At 36.0% G+C, this 27,279-nt stretch overlaps 1 long non-coding RNA gene across 1 annotated transcript in view; it reads left to right on the forward strand.

Annotated features, from left to right (window-relative positions):
• The window catches only part of LOC138403172 (uncharacterized), a 92,184-nt gene that overhangs the window by 41,248 nt on the left and 23,657 nt on the right, over positions 1-27,279 (forward strand). The window lies entirely within an intron of this gene.

Below are 27,279 nucleotides of genomic sequence, written 5' to 3' on the forward strand. Positions count from 1 at the left end.
CCCACTGAGTGACTCTGGAGTTTCAGTGGTGTAAAAATTAATTACTTTTGGAGATATACAATGAACCAAAAGCTTAATTTGCTATAATCCACTGAAACAGATCAAATCTGTAAAGTGCAACATACAGCATGCGACATGCACCGCCCGCCCTCCTACTGCTAAACATGCAGGAAAAACCAGCCGCCAGCCAAGCAATATGCACACTCGACGCACGTTTGGCCCCGACCAATTATTAAGCTTTTGGTTCATTGTATATATCATGGATTTCCGTAAAATAACGCCTGCTTCTATACAACTTTTGGTGATGCTACATTTCACGACTGTCTTGTCTAAAATCTCCGCTAGTCTTAAGTGGATAAGACTGTAACTTGTGCTAAGGGTTCTTTCCCATGTTTCGTGGTGCACGTTACCTACATACGGTGAACATACAAGATTACAGACGCCGATCGAATGGTTTTATAGGTGTAAAGTACAGGTCAACCAGTTTTCATTCAAGACTCTGCCATAAGCTACAACTTTGATCTTTCGACTGCTTTTCGTGGCACAGCAATGGGAGTGTAGTCAGTGAGCTTCCTAGTAACCCGGATTCGATTATGGGTTGGATATATTTAAAAAATAATATTTTTAAAAGCAGAGATCCTAGTGGTTAAGATTTCGGCCTCCTATTTGGGGTGTCATGGATCTAAAACCGCCCGGTTTCACACCTCTAATCAGTACCCTTATTATAAATGCGAAAGTGTGTTTGTTGGTTTGTCCTTCAATCACGTCGCAACGGTGCAACGGATTGACGTGATTTTTTGCATGGGCATAGATAAAGACCAGGAGAGTGACATAGGCTACCCTTTCATCCCGAATCAGAAAATCAAAGTGTTCCCGCGGGATTTTAAAAAACCTAAATCCACGCGGACGAAGTCGCGGGCATCAGCTAGTTTTTAAATAAAGCTACACTTATTTTATTGGTAGGAAACATCGTGAGAATATCTGCATATATTTGCATAACAATCTCAAAGTTTACTCCAGCAATGTCAGTCTGCGCTTGACCAGCGTGGCCTATGCCTAACCCTTCTCATTCTAAAAAGAAACCCATGCTCAGTAGCTTACCGGCGATGGGTTAAATAATGATGATAAAATAAGATTAGATGATTCTGTTAGGATATTTCATTCACGCGGCCAATGATAACCAAACTTCCTATTTAGCAATCCATCTTAGCCTCTTATGCCATGCTTAGACCAAAATATTAGCACTAGGTTTCTAAAAAAAATATTTGATTAGTTCAGTAAGAGCTTTGTATGGATCTCTCCGTGAGAAAATTGACTGCATCTCTAATATTATATTAACTGAAACCGAGGGGAAGTGCTATTAAAAAGGATTAATCTAATGAGAGCCTCCATACAGCAAGTTTAAAGGAGACGGAAACGGGATTTATTTATCCCGGTCAATTAAGTAGTTCCCGCGGGAATATTGCAGGTGGGCGTACCCATAGGCGCCGACTAGTGATCGCATAAACTATATGAATAAATAAGATGTTTAATGAGTGCCGACTTTTAATAGCAGTGGAATTTAGCATTGAGGACGGTAAACATATAAAAGGAAAAGCTGAAACTACTGGTCGGATCGGGCTGATCGGGCGGGACATGCATAGTGCATACTATAATTATGACGTAGACTAAGAAAGTATCTTTGAAAATTCAACCCCTAAGGGGGTAAAATAGGTGTTTGAAATTTCTCTAGTCCACGCGCACGAAGTTGTGGGTATAAGCTAGCTAGCAAAGGATTAGCAAACTGAAGTGGCAATGGGTAGGCCATGTCTGTCGCTGGGCCAGACGTATTCTGGGGTGGAGATCGCGTACCGGCAATGCGTACAGGATGCTCTCTAACCCGCTGGAATGATAACCTTAAGAAGTGGCGGGAAGTGGATGGATGAGGAAGGCGAAGGACCTGTAGTGTCGCGTTCTTAGGGAAGTATACGCCGCCGAACAGTAAATAAATAACTTTCTTCAAATTTGCAAAAATATCGGTTTGAGGTTTACGGATTGCGGTTAAAACATAGGTAGGTACTAATAAAGGGCAATTCACACTCCAATTACTGTCATCCTATGCATGGTTCTACTACCAAATATTCTAAATTGCCTTAATTTAACAATTTGCATGTCAAGTTATTCACGCGTGAGAAAACAGGAAAAACAAAAAGGAAAATAGTAAAATAGGTGGAGAGCTAGCGAGATCTAAATATAATATGGTTGTTATTACTTTCATTTTTCTTTCATTATATTTGTGGCAGTTGTAGGTATTGTAGGTTAGTTACGACTACCTAAAATCTTACATTAACATAATGCTTCGTTTAACTAGGCAGATTTTACACTTTAAAATATAAAACTTAAAAATATTATCCCAAGAAAAACATTATTCTATTATAAAAACATTATTATAGTGTTTTTCTTGGGATAATATTGGACAATACAAGTAGGTACCTACGCTGAAACACATCACGAATACCACGATACACGAATACCATTTGACACATCGTGTCAAATGGTATTCGTGTTGACAAGGTGTTGACACTATGTTGGCAGATGTCTCATCGCTAACATTTAAGATACAGTGCGACATGGCTATCTTGGCGCGTGGCGAAAATCGGAATTAACGTTGCCGTCAAGTCTCCCCTTTGTTCTTGTTTGAATAGTCTAAGCCTTTGCTCTCCAACAGCGCCCCCCTGCCAATGTCATCCAAGTGCCAAGAGAGCCTTCTCGCACTGTAAGGAGAAGATATGCCTACGGTATGCTCACAATACGCTCACAGCTGCTAATTGCTGTCAGCGCCAAAATGACGAAAATCAGTCAGTGGATAAATAGAGAAGGATCATGACCCTCGGCATTGAGGAATACAACGCAGAGAAAGACTTTTTAAATTTAAAAAAAAACGCTACGTATCGTGATATTTTTTAATTATTTTAGATTGTTTTTGTAGTTGAAACATACTAATAAAATTATAGAATGACATCCCAGACGGCAGAAAGAAATATTTGTTAATCTTTATTCTTTGGAACAGTGATAATTATTAAGATAGAGCCACATTACTACACACATGAGCTCCTTGGTCAATATAGTTAGGTATGATTTTGATGATAATTTATACCTATTCAGTTGTAATAGCTTTTTATTCCAAGTAAGTACATCAATCATAAAGTCACGGCTAAAAGTGGACATGTGAAATGTCTGTGCATATAATAACACAAATTACTGTTTCTGGTGTCGTTATATGCATAAATTTAAATGCGATTACACGCACGCTACGCGGCTTAAGAGTTTGATAGATGAAGTCATAATAAGTCAATTTTATCTATTTCAAACAAGTTTTATCGAAACTTCCGAATAAATCAACGTAATGTAAATGGTCTTTTAATTCAGAGCCTCAATAGCTCAACGAGTGGACTGAAAACCGAAACGTTTCAAACCCGGGCGGGGTTGCATTATAATTGTCGTACCTACTCCTAGCACAAGCCTGACGCTTAGTTAGAGAGGAAAGGGGAATATTAGTCATTTAACATGGCTAATATTCTTTAAAAAAATGGTGAGATAGGCTCGTACTTCTTTGGAGCGCGCTTGCCTAAATTATGACAATTCACTCTTGCCTTGAAGCTAGGTATACTCAAGTAAGCTTGGCAGTACTTGGCACTTACATTCTACACCTTTTCGGTAAGCGGTTTAAGACCTAATAATATTATAAACTGTGGCGTTATCATTACATCTACGTGTCATTAATGATTGATTACATACGTTTGGGATACAGTTTTTACAATTCATGAAGACGAGTGAACTTTACTTGTGATTACGTCGTTTACATGGACATTGCGTAAGTGTGCGTGCATTGGGACCAATCAGTCGCGAGCAACCGCTCGCAAACGCACACATTAAAGTGTACCTACTTATACCGATACGACTTAAACACTCGCAGAAACTATTTCATAAATTGTCATCGCCAAAAATATGATCTACGATACCTACCTAAACATACATACTAGAAGATATTGGTAATCGTAAATGCAACACAAACACATTTAGCTTGTTTTTCGCGTGCAGGGAAAAATCTTATTGAAAAATATTCGTTTCAATAAGACGAAACTATTTACTTGCTCAATGAAGGTAGTAATTACAAACTATTTCAATCATTTAGATATCGATACACGCTGATCATGTTATTCTTTAAGTTCGTTCTAGTCGGTGAAATTACCTGCCAATTACATTATAATCTCGTATTAATCCGTCCCTCATAGCATCACGTTCCTACTGCATCTGTTTGTACCTCTAGTATGAGTTTGCACATCTCGAAAACTTTTGTTTTTTGTATCAGTACGTTAAAATAAATACTAAGGTAGTGTCACGTTTTCACGGTCTTATCTGTTAAATCCATTCTGGTGATATTTTGTACAGAAATAGCTGTCATACTGGAGACGAACAATGCTACTTACTCGTATCTATTGTCTCAAAAAATCACGTTCCCTCGAGATTTAAAAAAATATTGAGTTCAATTTAGTAAATAAATAAATAATTAAACATTTTTTTCTGACTTTTTTTGCAATTTGCTGTTTAATCACTCAATTCAAATAGTTATTCTTTGGTATTGTGAAAAATTACAACGAGTAACACAAATACATTCACATACATCTAAGTACATACTTGGTACACTCGAAACACTTGTAAAAGTTTATTTAAAAAAATCTATTCAAGTAAACTTTTACATTATTATCAAAAAAATAATATTATATTTATTCTATTCGTTCTACCATTATTTATTTGCCTGGATAAAATGTGGAAGAACTCGATATTAAAGTTTGTTTCGAAAATTTTAAATTCTCTTACTAGGGATACTTGCTGATCATAATAATTTATCTTGCGAATTGCACTGCGGCTTGTTAAATCATCAATAATTACGATCATCGATCTAACATCGATTTTATTTTCAATATGCTTCCAAGACGCCCCTATTTAGTATTCATGAGATGCGACGGATAGAGTTGTACTTTTCTTCTTGTGAATAATTATTATTAATTATGTCTGTGTTAGTTTTAATTACTTTTTTATTTGCTACAACTTGATTAGCATAAATTAAAATCGCATCATCAATATCTAAATAATTTCCGTTTAATCAATTTTTGTTACTTTTTAAATATCGACATTTAAAATTATGAAAGTTTGACATAGTTCTTTATCAGCTGTTTTAGCAAGTAACTACAAACTGATAACGTCTGTTTATAGAATTTTTATACAACGTTAGTTTTATTATAAGCAAAACCTAAAAGTAGTTTGTTTAGATTCAGTAACAGAATCGATTGCAATCATTTTACTCCGTATTATGTTTTTAACGAAAAATACTTTAAAATTTTTCGAGTTTGGACACCTAGTTGAATGAACGCAAGTAATAGCTGATTCGAGCCGTGCAAGCGGCAGTGCGCACGTACGACGTCAGCCGTCCCTTTTGCTCACAACCACTCAGTTAGGATGACCATGTTTTTGCTAGGACAACGACTCAACACAACAAGCTGTAAATTTTAAATAAATATTTTTGTGTATGTACCTATTCTTTATGTAAAAATATTCGACACGAGTTTCGGTTTTTTGCTTACACTAAAACTAACGTTGTATATAAAAGTAACCTTAGTCATACAGATGACAATTCAACCATCCATTCATTATTACCTGCGTATATAGGGCCAGTACTTGAAACTTTTTGGGCTGAGTGAACATAGTTACAAAGTATTTAGTTTTACACATAGTAACAGTCTTTAAAGTCTATGTGTGATCTTGCACAGCTCCCCTTTGACACCTAAAATTCACTTGCGCAAAAATTAGCCAACTTCACGTAACTGCTAAAAGATTCACGGGCACTATATAATACATATTATAATACAACACAATTACGCTACGAACTAAATCTCTGTGTACCTACCTATCTAAATACCGGAAAAATTCAAATTCGAAATGCATTGCCAAAATCCGTAACCTTATATAAATGCGAAAGTGTGTTTGTTTGTTGGTTTGTTGGTTTGTCCTTCAATCACGTCGCAATGGTGCAACGGATTGACGTGATTTTTTGCATGGGTATAGATAAAGACCTGGAGAGTGACATATGCTACTTTTTATCCCGGAAAATCAAAGAGTTCCCACGGGATTTTTAAAAAATCTAATTCCACGCGTACGAAGTCGCGGGCATCAGCTAGTGTAAAAATAAAATGTTAAAATTTAAAGTAGTCTATCAAAGATCAACTAATTCAAAATGATAGCTTAACAAAATAAAATTACTTACTGTGGATAACGCAGATAATTAAAATCAAATAATCATAGAGTTAGATAAATCAGTACAAATTGCAGATTTGTTCGCAATTTAAATCTGCATTAATTCGACAGTGAACAGAACTGATGTTTAACATCGTAAGGCGTGTTAAATGCTCATAATTTTGATGAATGAGCTGGAAACAGTCGGATGAATTTTTTTTATATAACCGACATTGCGTGTGAGTTTTCTCGTAGATTTGACTTGTAAATTGATTGCCGGCGTTTGTAGCAGCTAAGGTTTGTTATTACGTGCCGTATTCATGTTCTACGATGCTTAATATAATATTCACAGTTCAATGGGCAGATGGAACGTATTGTCTAGTGTATATTTTTATTATTGTTTAAATATTATCAAAACAGTTCTAGATTGATTTATCAAAAAACTAATTTTAATGGTACCTAGCTTACTTCTTTTCTTGAATAAGAGACCATCAATAATATATTACAAGGCATTATGCAGCCCACAAGGTTTTACATTACATTAAAGATTAATTGGTTACATTGTTTATGTATCTATTGCATATCTACTGATTACTGTAACATTTTGTTTTTTAAAAAGAACAACTGCATTTCATTTCATTTTATGATTTTCTTCGATTAGATATTTATACTATCGTCGTATTATAAATTTTACGGGGAAGCCGTAGCTAAAAATCGACCATAAGAAATTTCCTGTTCTGAGTCACATCATTCTGGAGCAAAATATAACTTGCCCTTATTTTCGGCTAAAAGCCTTTCTTTGTTTAAAAAGAAAGTATGTAAATGTAATCATTTTGTTCCATCTCGCACTATTACCAACGCGAACGGTACATTTAGGAAATCAGATTTTCACATAATTGTGCAGGTGTCAAGATTTACTTACCTACTTAGTATGCAACAAAAGCATTATTATAATTGGAATCTGCTCTAAATTACGTTAAGTAAGTACAATGTTAGTTTAATTTAGTTACTTAGTTAAAATATTCTTACCTGTTTATTCCAATCTACTTCACGTGCCTTACTTTATTATCTTAAAAAATTACGTTATTAATGAATGGAATGATAAACCTTGAAATTTTAGAAATGTGATGTTAAATTAATTGTGAAGTTTATTGTTTTCCGAGATAAAAGCATCATATTTCCTTCTACAAGTAGTGAAGCTTTTAGAAAAAAAAATCATTAAAATTGCTTGAAAAATTTTAGCACCAAAGAAAAGGAAAACAAACGAAAATAAACAATCACACACTTTTGGATCTGTAGGTATTTATTAGCTAAGTGTGGATAACTTATCGATGTATTTTTCATGTGCTTTATTGCAATTTTCAACATCAAATACTATTTTGTTGTATCAAAATCCCAGAATACAATTTCGTGCACTATTTTCGTTCCTTCAATTCTGTCAACTAGAAATTTTATTGTTTATCTAAAATAGTTGTTTTATCTCGAGCGACAAAGCGTTGACTTAACGGGGCCATAAGATAGTGCTGAAACTGTCAATATACTGTTGTAAGTCCATTAAGTTTCACGATGTCATTATTAATTCTAACAAATGTAAAGATTACCAATACCAGAAACAATTGCGTGTCTTGAGTTAATAGTACGTCTAAGTTATTTCCCTTTAGTAAATGTATTTAGTGGAAATTGAATATAAGTAATATAGATTTCCATAAAATAATTAGTTCTATTCTATTCCAAATGCAAGCCGTTAGGCTCTTGGCTTTATTTAGGTGTTGAATGCCTCTTCCGACATGCATGTAAATGCATTTCAGGAATTTAAGGTTAGGCTTGTCACTTCTAAAGCATATTCTCCATAGAAACCAAAACGGAACATTTACCTACCTCGCATTTCAAATGAAGTTTATGACTAGCATAAAATAGACAATTGTAAATTCTCTATTACAAATGCGCTTTCATCGATTTTATTACCATACATTTAATATTATGTTTAAGTGTTGTTCAATTTCACCTATAAAATTATACTAAAGGGTAGCCGTCGTTTAGAACTATAATCCCGTATTTTATGATTTATATTATTATTAAAATAACATTATTTCGTGTTAAAATAATTATTTATCTAAAACAAATTACCTACCAGGAAATCATAAACCACAATAAAAAGCCTTATTACTAAGCCTCCGCTGTCCGTCCGTCCGTCCGTCCGTTTGTCTGTCAGCGGGCTGCATATTGTGAAACGTAATAGGTAGAGAGTCGAAGTTTTCACAGAATGTGTAATTTCATTGCCGCTATAACAACAAATAATTAAAGAAGTCCACCATGAAAATAAAAAAATAATGTTATTTCTTTTACGATGGTACGGAACCCTTCGTATGCGAGTCCGACTCGGACTTGACCGGTGTCATGTGGGAACAGTATTTATTAATTTTTGTCTGTCTGTCCACCTGTGCATGCTTCACGCTGAGACTACTATACGGACTATACTTACCTACTTCAGGTTAACATGCACAACAACCATATTGTTTTTCGGGATAAAAACTATCCTATATAGTTTTTTATCCCGAAAAACAATATTATGGTTTGTTTAGTATGATAACTCGTTATGATAAATACAGACGCAGCTTTTAAACTCAGACATAGGCTACTTTTTACGAGATTTTTAAACTACTTAAATCCATGCTGGCGTCGTCTACTACTTTTAAAATAAATATAATCATGTTTGTTAAGCAAAGGAAACATGAATTTACAATTTTATAGATTTCTCCCATAAAGCACTGAGAAAAGCGGGTCTATAAATTATTTAGCGATAAATGAATAGCGCGATATAAATCAAAATGGCGTAACAATGGGCGCGGATTGTCTTCGCACCTGCAGGGTGGTCCCTCTATGAACTATGGTATTTAATTTGCTCAAAGGACGGTGAAATCTATCGACAGTATGGACATAATGTATGATTCATTTGTAAATAGCGGATGTCTGCGACTTCGCCCGCGTAGTTTCTGTGGGATTTTTTTTATTTTTTGGGATAAAAAGCTGTCTATGCCCGACTCGAAGATGCAAACTACATAATATATAGCTGCACCAAATATCTTGAAAATCGATTAAACGGAGATTAACATACATATTTTGCATCTATAATACTTATCACTAGTTAATGCCCGCGACGTCTTCCGTGTGGATTTAGGTTTTTAAAATTCCGTGAGAATGCTTAAATTTTCCGGGACACAACGTAGCCTCTATGCCATTCTCTAAGTCTTTAACCGTTCCGAGATCCGTTGCTTTGTTGCGGCGTGATTGAAGGACAAACTAACAGACAAACACAACACACTTTTGCATTAATCATATGGGTAGTGATAGTTAGTAGGCATGGAAAACAATAATTAGCCCAAAATGCCTTAGTGGTAAGTGATGATGCAGTTTAAGATGGAAGTGGGCTAACGCCTAACCTGGAAGGAGTATCACAGTTTTTATTAAATCCATAGATACACCTTTGGTTCCTACGCAGCATCGTACCAGAACGCTAAATCGCTTGGCGGCACGGCTTTGCCGGTAGGGTGGTAACTAGCTACGGCCGAAGCCTCCCACCATACCAGACTAGAAATTCAGAGATTATAAAATTTCAAGCCCCTGCCGGGAATCGAGTTCAGGGAGTCAACATCAGGGAGTTAGGACTCTAGTCAGTAGTCCTTGTTATTTTACAGTTTAGTGTGAACTAGGAACACGGCACTGAGTATGAGCAGGCGGAGTCGCGAACAATGAATAAATCAGGGACAATCCTAACCCGCGGCTTTGTATTAAATCTACGATGACGTCTGTGGCTGTAATGGGACTCCGCCTCTGCGACAGAGTTCACCGCATATGCTAAACAATTTTACATTTCGATGTTCGAAATGAATAGAATATTACATATATATTACTTAGGTACTTGCATAAGCTAGTACCTAAGTAATAATATTCTATTGATGCCCGTGATTTCGTCCGCGTGGATTACCTACCTACACAATTTCCCAAGCCCCTGTTTTACCTTTTTAGGGATTGTATTTAAAAAAATCTTTCTTAGCGGATATCTACGTCATAATAGTTATCTGCATGCCAAACAGCCAGATCTGTGATGCTCTGAGTCTTTGATTTTCCGGGATAAAAGGTAGCATATGTGTTAATTCAGGGATCTATCTCCATTCCAAATTTTAGCCAAATCCATTCAAATACACACACACACATACACACAACCTTTCGCCTTTATAGTATTAGTGTGATAACACTCGGTACCTACGTAGTGAGAAAATTTTTAGGATCGGATCATTAGTAGGTGAAATGTGAAATCTTGTACTAAGCCTACAGTTATGATATACGGAAAACCACTTCCTATTACGGATTACAGCCCGAAATGTAAATTATTATAAGAATAGCAAGTATATCAGATAATAAAGCTGCATTTTATAAAATCGCTGTAAAATTTAAAAAATAATGATTTATAATTTTTTTTTTTTGATTGCATAACGTTATAATTATTAATCTACCATTAATAATACACAAATTTCATAACACCTATCACAAGCTAGGCATAAAACCAAGACGATAACTAATACAATAAAAAAAAAAATTGCGCTTTCGTCGTTAGTAGGTACTATTATAATATTATTCTGTGCTTTCATATAGTCCGCGACAGGTCGAAATGGCAATAGGGGTATGAGGCGGGGGGACGTCCGCGCTCGCCCACACCGGGTTAGCACGAGGGCTGTGTGGATGTTTGGGGCGTTCCATCCCCGATTGCCACCTTCACCTGTCGCGTAGTTATAGATAACTAATAAAATAAAAATTTAATTCGCGCTTTCGTAATTTATATACAATCACAAATCAATAAGAGCAAAGCAAAACTGTTCCAGTCAATAAAACCGCAGACACTTCGCGTATTCAAATTGATTTACACTTTTATTGATTTTTAATTTACAGTTGCCGTCTAATAATAATGGCAGACTATCAATCAGCGGAGAAAAAGTGCGGCAACGTAATGATAGACACTTTCTTCGTGGATATGAACGATATACAGGGTGAAATTTGGAGTACGATCAGTATCTAAAACGAAATAAATATATACAACATTAGATTTAGTTAACGCGAAAACCGAAACACGTGGCGAATATTTTTACATCAAGAATATATTATGATGAACAAGATTTCAAAAATATTTAATGAACATTTAGAAAGTTATACGCTTGTTGTTTTGAGTCGTTGTCATCGCAAAATCATGGTCACCCCAAGTGAGCGGCTGTGAGCAAAAGATGGCTTAATGACATTTTATTCACACGCTTCTAAAATATGAAAAAAACGTTGGTTTGTTAGCAAAATAATCAAAAGAAAATTATTTGAGTTCCGGTTGTAGGTACTGAGCTGTTAAATATTGTAAATAAACTCATATTATCAACAACCTCGTTTGCGGCTCGGTTTTTAGCCTCACACTCATGCTTTAATCATCTCTACTCTGCACCCATTTCATACACTACTTACTCCTGTTCCGCCTTACTGACTACTGGCATTATATCACCCTATATAGTCAGTTGAATCATCTGAAATGCCGCTTGAAAAAGCTAACTTAATTTTCACGGTTGTCGTCGGCTCGGGCGCACCGCCCAGTTGCCATTGTGTTTTTATTCCCGTCTGGGACGTTTTTTGTCTTTTTATCCAGTTACGAATTTCACTTTCACCAGTGTGTGTTGAACATTGGCCTCTACTAATATAAGCACGCTGGACCTGCTATTGCCAATTTAAAAAAAACAAAATAATTTTTATTCAATAAAACTTTTACAAGCACTCTGGAATCATCAAATGCACTGGTTCGTAATCCATTTCCTACTGAGAAGAACCACCAAGAAAATCGACTAAAATCTGTTTTGAAGCCTCTTGATTTTTGCCTTTTGGACGCTGATAGCAGTAAAGGTCATGTGAGCGAACTCGGAAGAACTAAATGTTAGTGATGGGACATCTGTCAATATAATAACAATATAAAGACCAATAAACAGAAAGTTCAATTTTAATTCCCGGTCCGCTTCGAGTCGGCAAAAAACAGAACTGTATAATACCCGGCTGAGTTTGTCGTGGGCTCTTCTCGACTTGGGTGCGTTTGGAACCCTCGTAGCTTTAGTTTTAAGTACGTAATTAACTATCGCCACTATGTCATGTTACAGATTAACAATTTGGACCATCAGTAAGCGTAACATGTTACCTATTCTGAATAAATAATTTGACTTTGACTTTGCAATATTGTTGTTTGTATATGCGCTGTGTCATACAGCGCATCTAGCGTACTATGTAAATAGTATTGTTATATATCTATGGCGTTAAATAATTGACGAAAGTGATGTTAAAAAGCGGTCTTTATCCGTTTTAATTGACCATAAATAGACTTTTTAGGGTTCCGTACTAAAATAACACTCATATTTTGGTCGATTTTACCTGTCCTTACGACCATCCGTTACCATGTCACAGCCATTTTATTTTAAACTAGCTTTTGTACTCGATCTCATCCGCGGTACACATGTAATTTATAGCCTATGTTACTTTTGGATAAATTAGCTTTGAAAGAATTTTTAGAATCGGTTTAGTAGTTTCGGAGCATTTTCAGAGATTATTATCATTTACAAACAAACAAATAAATTTTTCCTTTATATCATAATTTAGTAATTAGTGTAGAAATGTTGATTGCATGAGTATGGTGTAGGCTTCCTGTTTTGTAAAGAAAAGATTAGAAAGAAAGATACTTTAGATTCTATAATCACCAACAATATTTAAGTCTATTTTTAATATTGTGCAATGTAGAGTCAATGTCCTAATATCATATTTCGATACACACGATCAGTTTCTTTTGATCTATTCCATTTGATATCGTTCGAAGATCGATATCGGAAACGAAGAACAAGAACCAGTAGTCATATTCTTGACACGAGTAGCACTGTTGTGTAATATGTCTTGTCAATTATTGAATTGGGTGTCAAGGTGTCATTTTGTCAAGCTATGAGATGTTATGAGGTTGTCGCCGAATATCATATTATTTTGACTTGTGGTCTTGTGGTTAATTTTCTCGAAGGCAGATATATTGTGATATTAACTTTGTATTTATTCATTCACGCGATTTTGTCAACGTATAGACACTATGCATGATATTAAGACTCTATTTAATAAAAGTATGCTCCTGAAAAAAGCATATTACAGCATCAAACAATGTAGGTACCTACCTAAATGATAAAAGAGCGTGGATTTGAATGCGCGGGACTGCAATTACCTACCTTTATACACGATATAAAAATTTGTAAATCGAATCTTTCAAAAGAGCAATTGCTGAGTTTCTTGCTTTTTCTTCTCGGTAGGAAAGGCATTCCGAACCAGTGGTAGACGCATTTGAAGATTCAAAAGTAGGAAGTTTATTTGCTATCAGTTGTACAGTTTATCTGTAGTAGTTTATTTGCATAAATATATTTCTGCTTCTATGTAGTTACGACCAGAAGGTTTAACGTAAAGATATAAAACTCCAGATAGGCAAAGCTCTTGCGATTGTATTTTAAAACATAAAGACAAATGCGTCTGTGCGGGACGCATACGCGTAGCGGTACAGACTACATTTTACAAAGATATTAAGCACGGACGCACCTTTTGTCAACTTTTGAGCGTGCTTCAAAAAATTACAACCCGTCACCAGGGTGGTTACACGGTAGGTACAAAAAGCAAGTTGTATAGAGAGAATAGAGTAATTTTAGCACCTGAGACACCTCGTTCCGTAGCCTCGGTCTTTTGTGAGCCCAACGGCTTGAATGTTGTACAAAAAAAGTAAAACATAAATCATCCATACCTAATTATCTTGACAAGAACACTTGAGGTCCCTAAGGAATACTTAGACCGGGCAATCAGTCTAATCTATGTCGGTTAAAAATATGAAATTACACGTTTTAGAAAAAGGTTCTACGCCATTCTACCGCCCTATTATAATAATAATGACAATCCCCGCCAGGGATTATTTATATGGAAGTGAGCAGTTATTGAACAATTTGTATTTGAAAACTTGTTTTGCGCTCGCTTCGCTTTTCTTTTTTTTACTAAATTAGCTTGTGATATTGTGAATGAAAGGAACTTTCCCGCGTCACTTATGTACTCAGGGGATACCTACTCTTATCTTAAGCTTATTAGTCTAATTTATGTATGAGTATACTAATTGGACATCGCATACCTATATCAAACTATCACACTGGTGAAGCAACGTTGACTCCGGTTGGTAACTGTATGGATGACTGACTTTAGGTGTCCAAAGGCCTGTTCGTAGGCCTTGGAGACCACGTTAAGTTGTCGGTCCCGGTTATTGTCAGTAACCATTTAACTTAAGAGTCGAAATCTCGTTCTAAAAAAAGAAGAAAGAAACGCGAAGGGTTCCGTACATTATACATAACTCTAGCACTTTTTAATTGATTTTTTATTTGTGCGGCGGCCATTTTGAAATTCACCACCATTGACTGAAACTTTGACCAAACACTGAAAATTTCAACTCTCTACCTATTACGGTTCATACATCCCGCTGACGGATAGTGGAGGCTTATAATATTAATAGGGTCCCGTTCACAGATAACGGAATATTTAGTCCGTGGTCCCGTTTAATACGGTCCTTCGGGTCATCATCATCATGATCAACCCATCGCCGGCTCACTACAGAACACGGGTCTCCTATCAGAATAAGAAGGGATTTGGTCATTCTCTGCCATGCTGGCCAAGTGCGGATTAGCAGACTTCACACACCTTTGAGAACATTTTGGAGAACTCTCAGGTTACAGGTATGCAGGTTTCCTTACGATGTTTTCATTCACCGTTAAAGCAAGTGATATTAATTAATTACTTAAATTTAAGAGGTGCGTGCTCGGGATCGAACCTTCGATTAGGAGGCGAACGTCTTAACCACTAGGCTATTACAGCTTTTATGGCCTTCAGGTATGGAACCCTAAAATTATCATGGATGTTATGGTGAGTTAGTTATTTAACTTAGTTATTTAAAATGACTGTTATTGCATAATAATAGTCATTTTAAATAACTAAGTTGCATATTAGTGTCATCAAATATTATGTAGGTAATCTTTGTAACCATTATTACCTGTAGCCTTATTTTTAATCTTAGATAAATACCTACCTTAGTTAAGTGAACGTAGACTAGTAAACCGAGCGTCAATTTACCGGTTAATTGTTTATTGTTAATTCTATTAGGTACCCACGACACAGGACTACCTAGTGTGGGTACCATAACACAATGTTATAATTGATTGATCTATGGTAAATAAATTTTATTTCATTTTTTTTTTCATTGGTAGAGAGAGCCGTTGGCTACCTAATAAAAAAAATTAAAATGGAAATAAAATTGAAAATTAACGTTGGCAACCCTGGTTACGGGTTGCGACAAGTGAAGGCCGAACAGAGGCCGGTCGCTGACCGGCGACGGCGCTATTTATACGTGGACTCCACAGAGCAATGTTATCACAGAGGCTGTAGGGGGCGTGTCTGATATGTAACGGCGCGCGGCGTCAAAATTCGAATGCATCATAATAAAATAATCATTTATGAATTTCAACTTAAAGCATGCTTATAGATGATCAAACGTAACTTTGGATTTTATGTGCATTTTAAAAAAATGTGCATTTAAGTGAAAATTCACATTTTTTTAAAATTCCAAACAAAAGCATATTTTTATTGCCGTTTAAAATTCTAAAAATAGGTTTAATTTTTCTTTAGTAAAATTAGGTCTGTGTCTAAGCATTATGCATTCTACATATTATTATGTTAACGTTTAGTAAAAATTTTCATGTTGGGTATAATTTACATCCTACTAAGGAATGGTTTCAAAAATTTCAATCGAGTGAAACCGGATGGGTCAGTTAGTAATTAGTATCGTATAAAAATTGGTTTCAGTTTATTAATTTACGCGTTTAAAAATATTCTTACGGCCTTTACTCATACAAACAAAGTAGAATAAAATATAATATAGAGCATCGGAGGCGTATCTGGCATATTAAACTTTATGCGTTTCGAGCTTTTATTCGACCGAGACCATTTCATTCGCCCATTTGTATGTAAAATCAATTTCACGGATAACACTAATTGAAATATCGAATGATGGTTACGATGTTTGTTCATTTATGATCATTGGATCTGGAACGTGGTCGTAAATTTGAAGTTATGTGTCATGAATCTGTAGTGACTATGTATTGGGAATATTCAAAATTAAATTGACTATTTGACTACATCAAAAATAAATGATTTCTTAGTGATTATTAAATGGAGGGTCTTCCAAAGTACGTAAAATTCACGTCTTTTGTTAGTTTTAAGTGTAATAACCATTTTTAATTATAGGTTAAACTAAAAAAGTACGTCATTATGATGTGACGTCACAACACATTCTATTATTTCATAGCATATAGTATAATAAGTGCGCGTTTTGACGTTTGATAAAAAGTGACTGATTTTACTCACCTGTAAATATCTACAGTTTTCAAAATTCTGGTTGTTGTTCATAGCTTTATTTATAGCTCCGATTTTATGGAACATACTGACTGTGTTTAGCCAAGTAGGTACGTTAAGATTATAAGTATTACAGACTATTGTGTATAGTGTAATAATATGAAAGTTCGTCTGACACTTCGATGTCTTACCACGTAGCCACTTACCTATTAAATGATAATCATAATAAATCATAATGACAGAAAATCCGGTTACATAAATTTAAACACAGTTTTTTATTCTAGTCAAATTTTCATAGTAAGTCTGACCTGAGTCCCATTTAAATTGGTTCAATGGTTTTTGCGTAAATCATCCATATACAAATAAACAAACAAATAGTTATAGTTTTCTATTAGTAGAGATTACTCCGTGCGCATTATTAGATATTACTCTGTGGCAACAAGTCTAATGACTCGTCAATTGTTAGATTCTTGTTAGATTCCATCAACATAGACAACCAGCTAAGGCTAGGTTCACATTTTTTATAATTTTGATATCTCCGTCGCGAAGTTAGGTCTGAAGTGTATGATAACCTAAGTTAGTACGCATTGACGTATACAATAACATACCTCTTATTTCACGGTCCCAACGCTTTCAACGCTACGCTTTTCGGTGCGAGGTTGCCATTCTAGCACTTTAGGACCCCTACGTATGTTTAATATATTAGTGTATTATGAGTCTTCTACGCCATGACCATATAAATATGGATACAGCCTAACACTAGGCGCCGTCATGCTGTAAAGTATTACATATACCTAGCGTATTTGTTGCTTGTTTGCTGCTTGATTAATGTTATGTTTGTAAAATTATTAAGTTTTACAAATAAAGATTTTATTATTGAGATACTGCTAACTTATAAACAAATAACAATTAATTATTAATTATCGTTATCGCATTTGAGATCGGCTCTTATCTCTGAAGTTACAATAGGAGTTGTTAGATTTTATTACATGACTGCCCAAAAATGGAGGATAATGTTTTCACGGTTCATGTATGTAAGTAATTTATTTATTCCACCATAACTTCTAAATGCCAAAACAGATAGTATTGTGTATGTATGTTAGAATTCTTACAATATCTCGAGCGACACTGGCTATAATTTTTTTTTAAATCAATAGGCGGCTGTAAGGTGCTATTTTCAAATGTGTTTTAATTTGTTTCTTTTTTTAACGGCAGTTTTGTTCTTAATTATTTTTATTATGACTTGTTTAACGCTTTTTTTCGTACTAAACTTTAGATTTAATTTGATACGTCACAATTTGTAATAATAGGCACTAATAACCTCTAGTTATAATTAATCTGTGTAATAGGTCTGATGACTCAGGCGCCGTTCGGTGAAACATTATTTGCTGATTAATTTATCATACTAGTCCAAGAGACCGCTGCAAAATTTACCGTAGAATTAATAATATAATTAAACTAACAAAATACAACTTCTTTCTTCACGCAAGTTTTACATGCGTGAAGTAATAAATACACAAAATATGTAAAATTTTGGATGAACAAAACTCATAATTGGATTTGGGATTAATGTTTTCTTCTTGTGGTGGTACAAATAAAGTATATAACTTTATTTGTACCACCACAAGAAAGAAAATAACTATAAAAGAACAGAAAGCACAGATAAAAGTATCTACCTAGGTGGCTTAAGTTTTTATTTTTTATTATTTCAGCAATTTATCAATATACTAGGTTATTCCCACGACTTCGTCCGCGTGGGCTACACAAATTTCAAATCCCTGTTTTACCCCCTTAGTGATGAATTTTCAAAAATCCTTTCTTAGCGGATATCTACCAGTCCAGTAATTTGAGCTGTGCCTTGATAGATTAGTCAGTCAATCAGTCAATCAGTCAGTCACTTTTCCTTTTATATATAAAGATTAAGGATGCAATGTGTAGAAAATAGAAATTGCGCAGACTTTTTCAAAATTCGCATTTAGATTAAACGGTCATCTCTCACACTACATTATGCTACGTCACTTCTATATTTCACACATTGAGATTTTTATTAAGATACGTCTGATTGCGTCCGGAATCAATTTACACCGGATACCACTCTTTTTGCAGTGAATTAACTGTTACATTTGATGATAAGTGGTTGCCGGCGCCTTATTAATTACCCATGATAGATTATCGAGGTGTAAGCAATAACATTGTTAGCAAAAACTTTAAATAATATCTTTTAGACTGTGTTGCTTGGTTTTTTAATCCAAAGAAAAACTTTTGAGGTGTTATTTGAAATTCAATTAAATATTTGGTTACCATTTATATTTTATTCAAACAAACTTTTAGTGCATTTGGATCGTCAATTTAATCTATAGTTCGGAATGGAATAAAAAAATTATATCATTACGTTTATCAAAAAAAATACGGATTTTCAGCTTGTCGAACTGATTTAGGCCTTGGATAATATTTTATAAATACACAAGCCCTATTACTACGTCTTATACCTACCTACAAGGTATATACCTAACTGAATGCAAAACAGTATTCACCCATTTATATCTTTAGATTATCTACGACAATCGATGAAAAACGATTAAAAACTCGACTTATCGTTAAAGAAATAAGCAAAAAAATCGATGCTGATAGCCAATTTCTGTCTGCCGGTTATGTTATAGTGTGCAGACAGACACCGGTGTCTGGTGACCAAAAGGTAAAAATATAATTAAATAGCGACATTGAATGCGCTAATAGAATTTATGCCTTTGATGTTGGCGCCATACTTATGGGTGCTACAACGTGCGTGTTTACGTAGAACAAGCGGGCGCGCGCACGGGCGCGATGCAGACGTGACTATTTTTGTGTACAAGCCCGTGTATTTCATAAAACATCCATCCTATAACATTATAAATGCAAAAGTCTGTCTGTCTGACCGCTAGTTTTTCAGTGCCCATCTGTTTAACAGAGATTCAGAGGAGGACTATCCAGGAGATGGTAGACTACTTTTTATTCCGGAAAATCAGAGTTCTGACGGAATTTTTCAAAAGTATATTATTAATAATCTGATTGATCTACTAAACAAATCTTCGCTCTGCTCCACTTTAGTGGACAGGCACCCTAAATGTGCCCGTTAGTACTAAATGACATTTACGATCACGAATATAATATTATACCTACTTATTCAGTTTGGTCATTATTTGAATATTAACGAATCAAACATACTGAAATTTATTGGAATTTATCTATGTTTTTCAGATTTCTGTAAAAAAGTGAAGTTTTAATACTCAGGGCTCTGGGCGCCTTGGGTTCGATATTGTTACAACCGCGTCCGCCACCGCGCCCGCGTGTGACCATGAACAGACGCGACATTCCAATCGTTTTAAACTTTTAAAGTAACTACCTCCCTACTATTATATTATGCAGATACGCAAATTAAAGCAAAAAGCTTTTTTATGACTTTATTATAAATAGAATTATTTACCTAAACTATGTAGTTGACTTTAGAATAGCGATGGGCTCATTTGTTGTTGGTTTGTTGGGGAGGGCACGCCCCGCACACCAGTACATCCCCCGCGCTAACCCAGTGCGAGCGAGCGCGGGTGGCATGCGAGTGTGCGGGGTGCTCCCCGCCTCATACCCCGATTGCCATCTCGACCTGTCGCGGCCTATATCTAAGTCACGGACGTAACCTCGAGCGCTCGGACGTCCAAGAGATATCTCGCAAGTCGCGTCCCAAACGACTGTGCACACCTATCAGGCGCGGCTATCAGCCGCGGCCTACGGACGCGTCCAAACATCGATGACACGAGCAAATTGGTAGGTTCGGTTACCACTTTCACATGTACCAGATAATTTCCATTTACGAACACCTAAGTGACCTTACAGGTAATTTGTATAAGTGGTGAAATTTATAAACAATGGCATTATTATAGCACGGACCATTGTTGAAAGCAATAAAAATAATTGCAGTTTAGAATAATTGAATCAAGAGAAATGTACCGATTTTCTATTGCTAATCATACCTATTAGCTTATAAAGGTGTTCGCACACTGGAGGCGAGCCGCAAAAGCCGCACGTGCTAGATAATTAAAACATGCGTTATGTTTACGAGTTACGACTCTATAATCAAATGTGATTTGATGCCCAAAAATGGAAGATAATGTTTTCACGGTTCATGTATGTAAGTAATTTATTTATTCCACCATAACTTCTAAATGCCAAAACAGATAGTATTGTGTATGTATGTTAGAATTCTTACAATATCTCGAGCGACACTGGCTATAATTTTTTTTTAAATCAATAGGCGGCTGTAAGGTGCTATTTTCAAATGTGTTTTAATTTGTTTCTTTTTTTAACGGCAGTTTTGTTCTTAATTATTTTTATTATGACTTGTTTAACGCTTTTTTTCGTACTAAACTTTAGATTTAATTTGATACGTCACAATTTGTAATAATGGGCACTAATAACCTCTAGTTATAATTAATCTGTGTAATAGGTCTGATGACTCAGGCGCCGTTCGGTGAAACATTATTTGCTGATTAATTTATCATACTAGTCCAAGAGACCGCTGCAAAATTTACCGTAGAATTAATAATATAATTAAACTAACAAAATACAACTTCTTTCTTCACGCAAGTTTTACATGCGTGAAGTAATAAATACACAAAATATGTAAAATTTTGGATGAACAAAACTCATAATTGGATTTGGGATTAATGTTTTCTTCTTGTGGTGGTACAAATAAAGTATATAACTTTATTTGTACCACCACAAGAAAGAAATAACTATAAAAGAACAGAAAGCACAGATAAAAGTATCTACCTAGGTGGCTTAAGTTTTTATTTTTATTATTTCAGCAATTTATCAATATACTAGGTTATTCCCACGACTTCGTCCGCGTGGGCTACACAAATTTCAAATCCCTGTTTTACCCCTTAGTGATGAATTTTCAAAAATCCTTTCTTAGCGGATATCTACCAGTCCAGTAATTTGAGCTGTGCCTTGATAGATTAGTCAGTCAATCAGTCAATCAGTCAGTCACTTTTCCTTTTATATATAAAGATTAAGGATGCAATGTGTAGAAAATAGAAATTGCGCAGACTTTTTCAAAATTCGCATTTAGATTAAACGGTCATCTCTCACACTACATTATGCTACGTCACTTCTATATTTCGCACATTGAGATTTTTATTAAGATACGTCTGATTGCGTCCGGAATCAATTTACACCGGATACCACTCTTTTTGCAGTGAATTAACTGTTACATTTGATGATAAGTGGTTGCCGGCGCCTTATTAATTACCCATGATAGATTATCGAGGTGTAAGCAATAACATTGTTAGCAAAAACTTTAAATAATATCTTTTAGACTGTGTTGCTTGGTTTTTTAATCCAAAGAAAAACTTTTGAGGTGTTATTTGAAATTCAATTAAATATTTGGTTACCATTTATATTTTATTCAAACAAACTTTTAGTGCATTTGGATCGTCAATTTAATCTATAGTTCGGAATGGAATAAAAAAATTATATCATTACGTTTATCAAAAAAAATACGGATTTTTAGCTTGTCGAACTGATTTAGGCCTTGGATAATATTTTATAAATACACAAGCCCTATTACTACGTCTTATACCTACCTACAAGGTATATACCTAACTGAATGCAAAACAGTATTCACCCATTTATATCTTTAGATTATCTACGACAATCGATGAAAAACGATTAAAAACTCGACTTATCGTTAAAGAAATAAGCAAAAAAATCGATGCTGATAGCCAATTTCTGTCTGCCGGTTATGTTATAGTGTGCAGACAGACACCGGTGTCTGGTGACCAAAAGGTAAAAATATAATTAAATAGCGACATTGAATGCGCTAATAGAATTTATGCCTTTGATGTTGGCGCCATACTTATGGGTGCTACAACGTGCGTGTTTACGTAGAACAAGCGGGCGCGCGCACGGGCGCGATGCAGACGTGACTATTTTTGTGTACAAGCCCGTGTATTTCATAAAACATCCATCCTATAACATTATAAATGCAAAAGCCTGTCTGTCTGACCGCTAGTTTTTCAGTGCCCATCTGTTTAACAGAGATTCGGAGATAGCACTATCGAGATGGTAGACTACTTTTTATTCCGGAAAATCAGAGTTCTGACGTAATTTTTAAAAAGAATATCAATAATCTGATTGGTCTACTAAACAAATCTTCGCTCTGCTCCACTTTAGTAGACAGGCACCCTAAATGTGCCCGTTAGTACTAAATGACATTTACGATCACGAATATAATATTATACTTATTCTGTTTGGTCCTTATTTGAATATTAACGAATCAAACATAGGTACTGAAATTTATTAGAATTTATCTATGTCTGTGGTTTTTCAGATTTCTGTAAAAAAAGTGAAGTTTTAATACTCAGGGCTCTGGCCGCCTTGGGTTCGATATTGTTACAACGCAACCGCGTCCGCCACCGCGCCCGCGTGTGACCATGAACAGACGCGACATTCCAATCGTTTTAAACTTTTAAAGTAACTACCTCCCTACTATTATATGCAGATACGCAAATTAAAGCGAAAAGCTTTTTTATGACTTTATTATAAATAGAATTATTTACCTAAACTATGTAGTTGACTTTAGAATAGCGATGGGCTCATTTGTTGTTGGTTTGTTGGGGAGGGCACGCCCCGCACACCAGTACATCCCCCGCGCTAACCCAGTGCGAGCGAGCGCGGGTGGCATGCGAGTGTGCGGGGTGCTCCCCGCCTCATACCCCGATTGCCATCTCGACCTGTCGCGGCCTATATCTAAGTCACGGACGTAACCTCGAGCGCTCGGACGTCCAAGAGATATCTCGCAAGTCGCGTCCCAAACGACTGTGCACACCTATCAGGCGCGGCTATCAGCCGCGGCCTACGGACGCGTCCAAACATCGATGACACGAGCAAATTGGTAGGTTCGGTTACCACTTTCACATGTACCAGATAATTTCCATTTACGAACACCTAAGTGACCTTACAGGTAATTTGTATAAGTGGTGAAATTTATAAACAATGGCATTATTATAGCACGGACCATTGTTGAAAGCAATAAAAATAATTGCAGTTTAGAATAATTGAATCAAGAGAAATGTACCGATTTTCTATTGCTAATCATACCTATTAGCTTATAAAGGTGTTCGCACACTGGAGGCGAGCCGCAAAAGCCGCACGTGCTAGATAATTAAAACATGCGTTATGTTTACGAGTTACGACTCTATAATCAAATGTGATTTGCAAACAATCTAAATAAATGAGTATAGTAAAATGTAATTATTATTTTGATAACCTCCCTGGTCTATTAGTGGTTTTACAAGTGGGAGGTCGCGGGTTCGATTCCTAGCTGGGTCCATTTGGGAATTTATAGTTTCTAAATTGACTCAGGCCTGGTCTAGTGAGAACTTCAAACTTCGGCCGTACCTCGCTATCAGAAACGTTGTGCCTCCAAATGATTTATCTTTTTGGTACGATATCTTGTAAAAACCGATTTGAGCTTAAAAAACTTAAAAAAACTTTCCTACCCCTGATTTGACCGCTTTATCTAAAATCGTCTCTTATCACCGTTCATAAGCGCAGTCGAAGGCTACCTCGCCTTCAAATTTGAAAAATCTTTTTATCCCATTTTCCCATTTTTCAGTACTAAAAATGCAAGTAACTTTATCACTGCCTCCTCAAGAAGCGCAAGCGCCGAATAGATGCGGATGCGACTTTTGCGCTAGTTCTCTAATCTGCGATTAACTTTATTTAAGTAATTGAATCTAGTAAAATGTAACGATTTTCTTTTCCAAATACCTCCTAATAACTATAAATTAGCCTATCAGATAGATCTTTGTGGTTACATCTGTCAGCTGTAATTTCAAAATGGCGAAGTAGAATAAAAATAACGAGTGAGGAGAATCAATTTTGCCGTCTCGATTCAGATCTAGAAATCGATTGCGCAACTGAAACCGTGTCAGGTATCTTCTAATTCAAAGAGAATCGTGAAGATAGTCACGCGAGAACAATTATTATTTTTGTGGTCTAGATCTGATTTAAAGTACTTTGGTACCTATCTACTTCCTGTCTTATTTAGTTGCCGTTCGTGACAAATTTTATCAGTAGGTATACTTATTATAAATGCGAAAGTGTGTTTGTTTGTTGGTTTATCCTTCAACCACGTCGCTACGGTGCAACGGATTGACGTGATTTTTGCATGGGTATAGATAAAGACCTGGAAAGTGACATAAGCTTCTTTTTCTCCCGGAAAATCAAAGAGTTCCCACGGGATTTATAAAAAACCTAATTCCGCGTGGGCGACTTTGGCTAGTAGACTTATAAGTTGACGCCCGCGACTTCGTCCGCGTGGATTATATCCATGCAAAAAATCACATGGAGCCGTTGCTCCTTTATGGCGTGATTGAAGGACAAACCAACAAACGAACACACTTTCGCATTTATAATGTGGGTAGCGTCGTGATTAATTTTAACTTCCTGAAAAAAAGGGTATTTACAGATAGACAGATAGTGACAGCGAAGTGATTTTATAAGTAGCTATTCCTTTTTACCTTTTGAGGTACCTACGTGACGGAACCCTAAAAAGGGAACAACAAGGCTTTAATGACAGTACATTTCTTCGAAGAAACAAACAGCGGCATCCGTTTGGATTGTGTGAAAAAACCTCGTTTAATTAAGCTTTTCTAAATAAGTTCTGGTGAGTTTTTGTTGGACGATTCCAGCCACGATAAACCAGTTGAATACCGGAAACCTTCCGGAAAAGTCAGACGAGATTCGTAAAGCTGTTGGATTGCATAGTATTGATGACTTTGTAGAGTCGTTATACCATAGTTCATCTGTGTGCTTAGTACGAGATGATTTTGCAACTCATCAATGTTGAAAAAATGACGGAACACAATAACATCAGAGTAGGGATTATTCCACTCCACTAGGTGGACGGATGACATCAGAAGAGTCGCAGGGAGCCGCTGGATTCAGGCGGCGCAAGACCGTGGCGTTTGGAAGTCCCTACAGGAGGATGTCCAGCAGTAAACGTCTATCGGTTGATGATGATGATGATGATGATGATGATGATGATGATGATGATGATGATGATGATGATGATGATGATGATGATGATGATGATGATGATGATGATGATGATTGAGGCGGGGGACGCCTGGCACACCCGCACGTCACCCGCGCTCGCTCGCACCGCGATAGCGCGGGTACTGTACGGGTGTGCGGGGCATTCCTTCTCCGATTGCCATTTCAATCTGTCGCGTACTATAGTGACGTCGAAGCTTCAACGTTTTGTTAGAAGTTCCCTAACTGTTGTGAACTGAGGCAGTAGGTATCACTGACAGGCATTTACATCTCACGGATAGGTTTATAACTTCGATGAAGAAATAGTAGATTCGATGAAGAGTAATCTAAGCATATCGATAGTTTGTAATAACAATAAAATTTCACTATCGTATGTACATTCACCATCATTGGAAAGGCAATTTCACTTTACTAATTATAACTGTAGTAAAGTTGTAAGTAATTAAGTAATCTTCGTTTTATGTGTATCCAGCAGTCATTTATGTGGCAGCCATTTTGGTTAAGAAAAGGTATAAACCAAATTAATTCATCAGTCTTAAAATGTATGTTAATGCTTTATTGCTGACAGGAAATACATTAAAAGGTTTATTGGTAAAACTATAAAAAAATATCGGTCAAACATTTTAATGAATTCAATTCTTTTTATACCAAATCCTCAAATAAAACATTCTCGGATTCTAAAGGTATGATTCCAAACCACGCTGTACGAATCAGCGCTGCCGCAACAGTGCTGTCACCAACTGTCACAGTCCTGTCACGGCACTACTGGTCACTGGTCCCCATACAATCTCTATAAGCTTATCTGACATTACATTCCGAGCTAGGCAGCAATATCGCGGCAGCAATGTAGCGGAACATTGCTGCCTAGCTCGGAATGTACTGTCATAATATAAGCTTATAGAGATTGTATGGGGACCAGTAGTGCCGCGACAGGACTGTGACAGCTGGTGACAGCACTGTTGCGGCAGCGCTGCTGCGTGCAGCGTGGTTCGGAATCATACCTTAATCGAACATGATATGACGTAGATATTATGTCAAAGATGTCCACTGAATAGCTTGGATTTGGATCAAACATCGGATTAGTGTGTAAGCAATATCCGAGTTCGGTCCGAGTTTTCGATATCCGTATTTTCACGGACTCGGATCGAATGAGTGCGTGACCGCTCTTAGAATGATCATATTATGTCGACGAGTTAGAATGTGGACGCATTATTACCAAGTGCTACCGAGATGCATCAAAGCCAGCGCTAGAACTGGTTGTTTATTTATTTGAAAAGTACGGTTAGGAAAATAAGATTTGTTTTAAATGGGTCTGAAAATAACGAGGCTCATCTGTGTTGGCTGTTATCACGATAGCGAGTATCGTTAGAATGATCATATTATTATTAAGTCGACGGCTTTAGAATGTGGACGCATTATTACCAAACCAAGTGC

Source organism: Maniola hyperantus, chromosome 13, assembly GCF_902806685.2.
Source record: "Maniola hyperantus chromosome 13, iAphHyp1.2, whole genome shotgun sequence".
In the NCBI taxonomy this organism is placed as follows: Eukaryota; Metazoa; Arthropoda; class Insecta; order Lepidoptera; family Nymphalidae; genus Maniola; species Maniola hyperantus.